The following is a 9,453-nucleotide window of genomic DNA, read 5'->3' as shown; positions in this document are numbered from 1 at the left end:
TTCAATCTGCATCCAGACTCCATACTTCTTTCTCTGGATGTGGATAGCATTTTCCATTATGAGTCTTTTGGAAGTGTCTTAGATCACTGTGTTACTGAGAAGAGTTAAGTCTATCAAAGTTGGTTGTGGCACAATGTTTCTGTTATCATGTACAGTGTGCTCCTAGTTCTGCTCTCTTCACTCAGCATTAGCTCATCCGAGTATTTTCAGATTTTTCTGAAATATGAAATCTGAAATCTCCTCATTTGTTGTGTAACAATAGTATTCCCCAATCGATGGGCATCCTTCCAATTTCTAATTCTTTGCCACCACAAAAAGAGCTGCTATAAATATTTTTGTAAATGTGGATCCTTTTCCCTTTTGTATGATCTCTTTGGGATACAGACCTAGTAGTGCTATTTCTGGATCAAAGGGTATGCACAATTTTATAGCTCTTTGGGCATAGTTCCAAATTGCTCTGCAGAATGGTTGGATCAGTTCACAACTCCACCAGCAATGTATCAGTGTTACAGTTTTCCCACATCTTCTCCAACATTTATTATTTTCCTTTTTTGTCATATTAGCCAATATCATAGGTGTGAGGTGGTACCTGAGTTGTTTTTTTTGTTTGTTTTGTTTTTAAAGTTCCATTTTTATTTAATTTGAGAGCAAGCTTACAAATTCTGAGTGCTAATGCACCCAAAGCACCTAAGTATACACATTAGGTTAGGCTGTTGAAGATTTGAATTGCTGTTTCTGAAAGAGTTCTTTCAGTTACTGGTCAGTTGTGGCCTCCTTCTGCTGCATTAGCTCAGCTGTTCCTTTAGTCACTCCCCAGGCATCAGGTCTGGACATGGAAGAACAGTATGGCCTACCAGAGGACAGAGGCAGAGACTCCCAGTATTCTTTCCTTGCTCTTGCTCTAATCCAGGGCTTGGTGTGCATGCTCAAACCACTCCCCCAGCTGTCACGTTTTTCAGAAGCATCAGGCAGGAAGCCCCTTTCAGGAGCCAGCTCCTCTGTAATCGCTCTGATGTGATAAGGCTCAAATCCACAGCAGCCCCTGATGTATCTGACACCCAAGTTGTAGGCTTCCCTGGCATATTTTTGAATATCCCATCTGGTAGCAACTCTGGGTTCCAGACCAAATGGAAATTCTGGGAGATTGATAAATCCTTGTTTGCCACAGTCTGGAGTATGGTAAGCCAATGGCCATGTCATCAAATGGGCTTTTAATTTGGCAGCCTCCAAACCCTCTTTCATGAGTTTCACTTTTTAAACTAGTTGTGGGGTCAAAATGGCAGTTCACACCAACAATGGAAGCTCCTGCTTTAAGCAGACGCACTGCACATTCTCTGGGCGACACACCATACAGATCTCTTTCTGGGCCAATGCACATGGTAGCAGCCACTGGCTTTCCAGATTCTTTTAAGGCTTTAACTGCCCACACAGCTTCTTCAACGTGCTCAAAATGCTCAGCAATCAGAAAGTCCACCTTCTTTTTCATAAAGACCTCTAACTGTTGACGGAAAATTTTTTTCACTTCAGTTTCATTCTTGCAAACCTGAGTTGTTTTAATGTGCATTTCTCTAATCAATAGTGATTCAGAGCATTTTTCATATGGCTATAGGCAGCTTTAATTTTTTCCTCTGAAAACTGCCTGTGCACATCCTTTCACCATTTACCAATTGTGAATTGTGAATGACTTACATTCTTTTAAATTTGACTTAGCTTTCTATATACTTTAGAAATGCCTTTATTGGGGACATTGGTTGCAAAAATTGCTTCCCAGCTTTTTGCTTCCTTTCTACTCTTGGTTGCATTGGCTTTGTTTACGCAAAACTTTTAAAATTTAATGTAATTAAAATAATCCATTGTGCTTTTCATAACATTCTCTATCTCTTATTTGGTCATAAAGTCTTCCATTCTCTGTAGATCTGACAGGTAAACTATTTCTTGCTCTCCTAATTTGCTTACTTTATCATCCTTAATGTCTAAATCATGTACCCATTTTGACCTTATCTTGGTATACAGCATAAGATATCAGTCTATGCCTAGTTTCTGCCATACTATTTTCCAGTCTTACCAGGAATTTTTGTGAAATAGTGAGTTCTTGTCATATGTTTATTGATAGTTCTTTTGAATACTGCCTGCCCATAAACTTTGACCAGTTACCTAGTATGAAATAAATAATTTTTCTTATATATTTGCATCGATTCCCTATTTATCAGAAAAATTTGTTATAAAGATTTTTTTCTAGTTCACTTTTTCTTTAAAATTCTGATTGCATTGGTTTTATTTGTGTAAAATATTTTTTGGTTTCATGTAGTCAAAATTGTCCTTTTTATCTTCTGTAAGCCTCCTTTTGTTGACTTGTTAGTACATAATTATTTGCATGCATGGGATAGCTAGGTGATACAGCAGATAGGGTGTCAGGCCTGGAGTCATCTTCCTGAGTTCAAATTGGGCCACAGACACTTACTAGCTATGTGACCCCAGGCAAGTCACTTAACCCTGTTTGCCTCAATTTCCTCATCTATAAAATGAGCTAGAGAAGGAAATGGCAAACTACTCCAGTATCTTTGATAAGAAAACCCCAAATGGGGCCACAAAGAGTTAGACATAACTGAAAAACAACTGAACAACAACACAGCCTTTTGTCTGGTCAAGAGCTCTTCCCCTATCCGTAACTGTGAAAGATATCAACTTCTTTGTTCCTTTCATATATGATATGATTTTTTATGTCTCAGTCATGTGTCTATTTGAATCTTATTTTTTTTACCTAGTGAAATACTTGTTTAAACTTAATTTGTGTTAGAATTCTAGGTCCTCCTCCTTCCCATTTTCTCTATTATTTAATTTAAATACTTGTTCTTTTGTTTTTCTAGGTGAATTTTCTTATTATTTTTTCTAGCTGCACAATTACTAGATTTTTTGAGTTATGTTGTCTAGTTTGTTCCATTGAGCTACTTCTCTATTTTTTAACAAATACCAGATGTTTTTGATGACTGCTGATTTATAAGATAGTTTGAGATCTGGAAGTGCTATTTCCACTTTGTCCCTTCTACTTATTTCCATGATTTCCTTTAATATTGTGTATCTTTTGTTTTTCAAATGAATTTTGTAGTTATTTTATCAAGTCTTGTAAAGTATCCCTTTAATAATATAATTGGGTTGACACACTCATGCATTGTTGGCAGAGTTGTGAACTGATCCAATCATTCTGGAGAGTAATTTGGAACTATGTGCAAAGGGCTATAAAAATGTTTATACCCTTTGACCCAGCAATAACGCTTCTGGGGCTGTACCCCAAAGAGATCATAAAAGTGGGAAAAGGGCCACCATGTACAAAAATATTTATAGCAGCTCTTTTTGTGAAGGCAAAGAATTGGAGATTGAGGGGATACTCATCAATGGGGGAATGGCTAAACAAGTTGTGGGATATGACTGTAATGGAATACTGTTGTGCTATAAGAAATGATGAGCAGATGGATTTCAGAAAAACCTGGAAAGACTTTTATGAACTCATGTTAAGTGAGGGGAGCAGAGCCAGGAGAACATCGTACACAGTTACAGACATATTGTGTGATGACTAACTTTGAAAGACTTGGCTCTTCTCAGCAATGCAAGGTTCTAAGACAACTCCAAAAGACTCATGTTGGAAAATGCTATCCACATCCAGAGAAAAAATTACAGAGTCTGAATGCAGATTGAAGCTAAGTATTTGCTCCCTCTTTTTGGCTTTGTGTCTTTACTCTCATGGTTCATTCCATTGGTTAAAATTCTTCCTTGCAACATGACTAAAGTGAAAATGTGCTTAATGTGAATGTGTATGTGGAAGCTGTATAAGCTTGCATACTATCTTGGGGTGGGGCGTGGGAGGGTGGAGGAGATAGGGAGAGAAAATTTGGAACTCAAAGACTTATGGAACTAATGTTGTTAACTAAAAATAAACTAATTAAATAATATAATTGGGATAGCATTAACACTGTAAAATAGCTTTGGTAGTTTTGTTATTTTTATTGTAATGGTATGATACAACAGTGAGCACTGAATCTTTCTCCAGGTATTTACATTTTCTTTATTTCTTTAATTAACATTTTGTAATTTAATTTATAAAAATATTTTGTGTGCTTTGGTTGATTGATCCCCAGGTACTTTATGCATTTTGTTGTTATTTTGAATGAGATTTCCCTTTCTATTGTAGCTTCTTGAATTTTCATATTATTATGGAGAAATGTTGCTTATGTTTGAAGGTTGATTTTACATTTTGGAAATTTGATTTTCCTATCAATTTTTAAAATCATGTTAGAAAATAGTTCTACATGATTTCTTTTTATGACTTGTTAATGTGTTGATTTGTTAGTTTTTAAATATTGTTTTCTCAGTGAATTGTAGAGAAGGTCCTGACCTGTATGAGTGGACAGTTTCCTCAGCTTGTGGTTGATATACCTATGAAATCACAGATCTAGTCCTGATTCTAAAGTCTTCTGACATACAAAATTTTTATGTGTATTGGGGGACTGCTTTATCTGCCAAAAAAATTTGACATTGACATTTTCTTTCACATACTCATTTGTTGTTTTTCTTTGTCCTTTGATTAAATCATGTTAAAAAGAATGTTTAAGATTGTTTTGTTGTCTCCATTCAAGTTTGTATCTGGCTTATATTTCCTGTGTTAACAACCAGTTTTATTGAGGTATATGGTCTGTAATAGATTTATTTAATATTTCTGCATTTTATATCTTTGATTTCCATTTGATCTAGCACATAGTCAGTTTTTTTTAAAAAAAACTACCAAAGAATATTGTGAAACATGTATATTCTTCAACGTGTTCATTCATATGAGAAGACTTTGAAAGCAATTTGTTTTTTATTATGAATTTCAAAAGCATCAATAAACACAACCCTTCAATATACAAAAAAAGAACAGAAAGAGGATTTTATAGGAAACCATGAGTTACTATAACAGATGGACTGTTTTTACAGTATATTTCAATTTCACCCTCTAATAACAACACTGTTTTGTTTGTCTGTGCTCCCTCCTGTTCTTCCTCTTGCTATCTTCTGTATATCTTTTGATGTTTAATTGACAATCTTTTCTTTTTCATGACTATCACTACCAGTCAATTCCTAACACCATACATTTTCTAAATCTAATTTTTCCAACACCTTTTCATCTCTATGCTTTCATTTTGGTTCATCTATTAGGTTTTTTTGAACTCTGAAAGAACATTAGAGTCTTCTACAATTATTGTTGGTATTTACATCTTTTGTAATGCTATTAGCTTTTCTTCTCAGTAATTTGCATACCCAATGTACTTTGTCGCATATATATTTAAGAATTATATTATTTTACTTTCTGTGAATCTTTTAAAAAAATAATTTAGCTTCCCTCTTTAAACTGTGCTCATATTTTTACCTTTAGTCATATTTCATCTTCTCTTTTCCAGAGTATCATTAGCTAAGTTCCAGTCCCTTATTTAAAATCTGTGTATGTCCTTATTTTTTAAATATGTTTCTTCTGCATAGCAAATTTTGTTTTTTCTTATTTAAACCATTATTATTTAAGATAGTAATTATTATTATGCACTTTCCTCTATTTAAATAATTTATATTGATTTTTCTCCCTTCTCTTTTAAATCTGTATGTGATTTCTGCACTTACCTTTGCTTACCCATGGTTTTCTTTTAATTACATAGGCTTCCCTTCTTCCTTTCTTTCCTTGTTTCCTCTCTGCCTCCCTCTGTTTCTCACTTTCTTTTTTTCTTTCTCATTTCTCATTTTTCTCATTTCCTTGTGAATCTCCTTGTTTCTTTGGAGGAATGTTTCTTATCCTCTGACTTTGTGAGTTGGCCTTTTAGAACTCTTTTGCTTGCCTTATTTGCCTTATGATAAGAAGGATAGTACCAGATTTTGCTGATGATTTTCCTCACTCTCTGGCCCTTCTGCAGCTATACTTGGGGACTTATTGCTAAACTCTCTCTGTTGGCCTTCTGTTAAAGTTTCACTGGTTCTGGTGGCTATACTTCCTGTTCCCCTCCTCACCACAACTTCTCTATATCTGCTGTCCCAACCACCAGGATCAGATAATTTTAAAGTTCACTTTAGGTTGGGCAGTGGAGGGTGTTTGATTAACTTCTTTTGGTCCATATTAAAGACTCCATTGGATCAACTGAAGCTGGGCTTCAAATTCACCCCTTCCCTCCACAAGGATGGGATCTGTTGCTGGGTCCCCCACTCAGTTATTTACCTTCCTCAACAGGGTTAGGTGAGTTTGTTGCTCCTTGGGGAAGGGTATGAACAATAAGACTAGCTAAAATGCCCAGGGAGAAATGATATAAGCCATATTAACCCTCCAAATGGAAATGGTATGGTTGTTCAGGATGTGGGTCTGAAGCAAAAAAGAGGAGGGGGGTTGTGGTGAAAGTTTTGAATCATTCTCACAATGTTACTTCAGTTGAGAAAGCTTTAACATTATTGTAGAGTTGGTTCCCATTGTCTTCTCTATTTATGTTAAAGTTTTATTATCTCTAGATTTGGTGAATTAGTTGATTTTTTGGGTTGTTGAATTTGGGAAGATATTCAGAGACCTTGCTTATTCCAACATCTTAACCATCTTTTCCTTTACAGCAACTTCCTTTTGTCTTAGTTTCATTTCTCACACAACAACTAGCAATGCATAAATAGGTTGCTGCACAGGATCTGCAACCTTCACTCTGGGTTTATAAATTTGGGGTTGCCTGTCTCCTCAGTAGGGGAACATAGCTCCCAGGGTCTCAGGGCTTCAATTCTATCCTAACCTCATATTACTGAGGAATGATTTTTTGTTTGGCCCTAGTGTAAAGGAGTCCTGCATAGCAAGGGTGAAGGTAGGAAAAAGATACCTAATACCAAGATAAGGATATCACACTTGCAGTACTAACATTTAAATTGAATTTTATAGACTATTTAAATCTGTAATTCTTTTTTTTTTAGTATTTTATTCTTCCCCAGTTACATGTAAAAACCATTTTTAACATTCACTTTTAAAACTTTGAGTTACAAATTCTCTCCCCTCCACACCATACCCCCTTCTCATTGAGAAGGCAAACAAATCAATACAGGTCATACATGTGTAGTCATGTAAAACACTGCCATAATAGTCATGTCATGAAAGAAAACATAGCCTTTATCAGAGATTATCACTACCCCCCTTTATTCTATTCTCTCTCTCCTTTCACCTTGTCCCTCCTCAAAAGCGTATTGCTTCTGACTTCCCACTTTGCAAATTTGCCCCACCTTCTATCACCCCACCTTTTCTTATCCCCTTCCCCCTTACTTTGCTTGAGGGAAATACAGATTTCTACACCCATTCATTCGGGTATGTATGTTATTCCCTTTTTGAGCCAATTCTGTTGAGAGTAAGGTTTACTCATTTCCCCTCACCTCCCCTTCTTCCCTTCCACTGTAAAAATTTTTTCTTCCCTCTTTTATGTCAGACAGTTTACACCATTCTACCTCCCCCTTTCTCTTTCTCCAAGTACATTCCTTTCTTATCTCTTAATTTTATTTTTTAGATATCATTCCTTCATATTCAACTCACACCTGTGCCATCTATCTATCTATCTATCTATCTATCTATCCATCTATCTATCTATCTATCTATCTATCTAAATATCATCTATTTATACTCCTTCTAAATACTCTAATAATGAGAAAGGTCTTACAAGTTAGAAATATCATCTTCCCATGTAGGAATGTAAACTGAAATCTGTAATTCTTAATGACCACTCTCTCACCACCCTATCATCCTGACCACTGACCTGTGGGTTTCACAGGAATGATGATGATTTTGTCTTTTTTCTTTCCTTCTTGACTTGCTAGTAGTAAATGACTAATCACCTAGTTGTCAGCTTCCTGGTCATCAGTCTCTTTGTAATTAGCTAGATTGTTCCAAGGAAAGTAGATATGGCCTATTTCTGGTTCTCTGCTGTTATTATTGTTACATAGATATATGAGAACACAACTAGCAATGAGAATTACAGGACAGAATGATTACCAAAACATTGAAAAAATAGGTGGTTCTTGGTTGCCCCTGTTACTATGTTGTCATTTAATGCCTTTGCCCTTCAAATTCCCTGATGATACATCACGATATGCAGGGGATCTCTTGAAGGTATACTAGCAGATCATAATTTGCAGTAGGTTCTATCATCTTGGAGAGGTTTTGTGTATGGTTTCTGTGAGATGTGTTCAGTAGCCCTCTTTAAATGCTCTTCTTTCTCTGTTGAGCAAAATTTGGGGCATTTATTTAGTACCATTTGGCTTCCAAGAGGTTGCTAGGATGTCTAGTGGGTACTGCCAATATAGATCACTGAGTGAAAAGAGGACTGGCTCTAACACATTTGGGTGTGACTGCAGCCTTGCTAACAGTTACTGATGGAAGGGTTCAGGCAAAAACCAAACCAAACCAACACAAACCTAAAAACTAAAACCCAAAGAAACCAAACAACTACCCAATCTTTTTAACATTAGTCTTTTATTTTTTAAACAATATTTTATTTTTCCCAATCACATGCAAAACCTTTTTTTAACATTTGTTGTTTTTTTATGTTCTGAGTCCCAAATTCTATCCTTCCCTTCCCCTGTCTCCCCTCTGCTTGAGATGGTAAGCAATCTTATATAGGGTGTACATGTGCAATCATGTAAATCATTTCCATTTCAAACACTAGTCCTTTAAATTATGTGCTCAGTTCCTTGATATTTAAAACTATTTGCAAACGTAAATATTCATAGATAGAAATTTTCCTCTGAGGAATTATTAGCTACATTCCATGAATTTTTGTGGTGAATGTTTAACATTGTATTTAATTATTTGTTATTTCTACATGTTTGTATATTTCATCAATGAGGATATCATTTGCTAGTCTTTCTTTTGAGGATGTAGTCAGACCTGGTCTTTTCTTTCCTTATGGATTCATCACAAATCTCCCTCTTTAGAAACACTACACGGGTTGCTCAGCTAGGCTCTCAGAATCTGCTCCATTTGGAAGCATGGCTCTCAGCTGTCCAGATTAGCTTTGTTTTCATCTGGATCTCATTTGTTTTGAGCTGGATCTCATTTCTGCTGCTTGTGGGTCCATCTAGAGGAAGCTGCTTCCTCCTTCAATTACTGCCCCTTTCCGTCAGTGCATTTCTGGAGACTGTGTCTCTGATCAGTTGTCCCTTCAACACTTTTTAGTTCTGGTTTTGTTTATTCTCAACTTAGACATCAGACAGAGGGGGAGAGAGAGGAGAGAGAGGAGAGAGAGAGAGAGCGAGCGAGAGAGAGCGAAAGAGAGAGAGAGAGAGAGAGAGAGAGAGAATTGTCGTACGCACAGCAGGATATTTCCTTCTATATGAAGTCATGAAACTGCATTTCTTTCCATTTTTAAAAGTACATAAAACACTCACATGTTCAAAATTTATTACTTTCAAAATTGTCCTACTTGT

General features: G+C 35.9%; 1 pseudogene; it reads right to left on the bottom strand.

Moving 5' to 3' along the window:
* Positions 1-702: 702 nt before the first annotated feature.
* On the bottom strand, positions 703-1,564 carry LOC118829710 (annotated as a pseudogene).
* Between the last annotated feature and the right edge of the window lie 7,889 nt (positions 1,565-9,453).

The sequence above is a fragment of the Trichosurus vulpecula genome, chromosome 8 (assembly GCF_011100635.1).
Source record: "Trichosurus vulpecula isolate mTriVul1 chromosome 8, mTriVul1.pri, whole genome shotgun sequence".
Lineage (NCBI taxonomy): Eukaryota > Metazoa > Chordata > Mammalia > Diprotodontia > Phalangeridae > Trichosurus > Trichosurus vulpecula.
The sequence above is the reverse complement of the archived record's forward strand: the minus strand, read 5'-3'. Positions and strand labels throughout refer to the sequence as shown.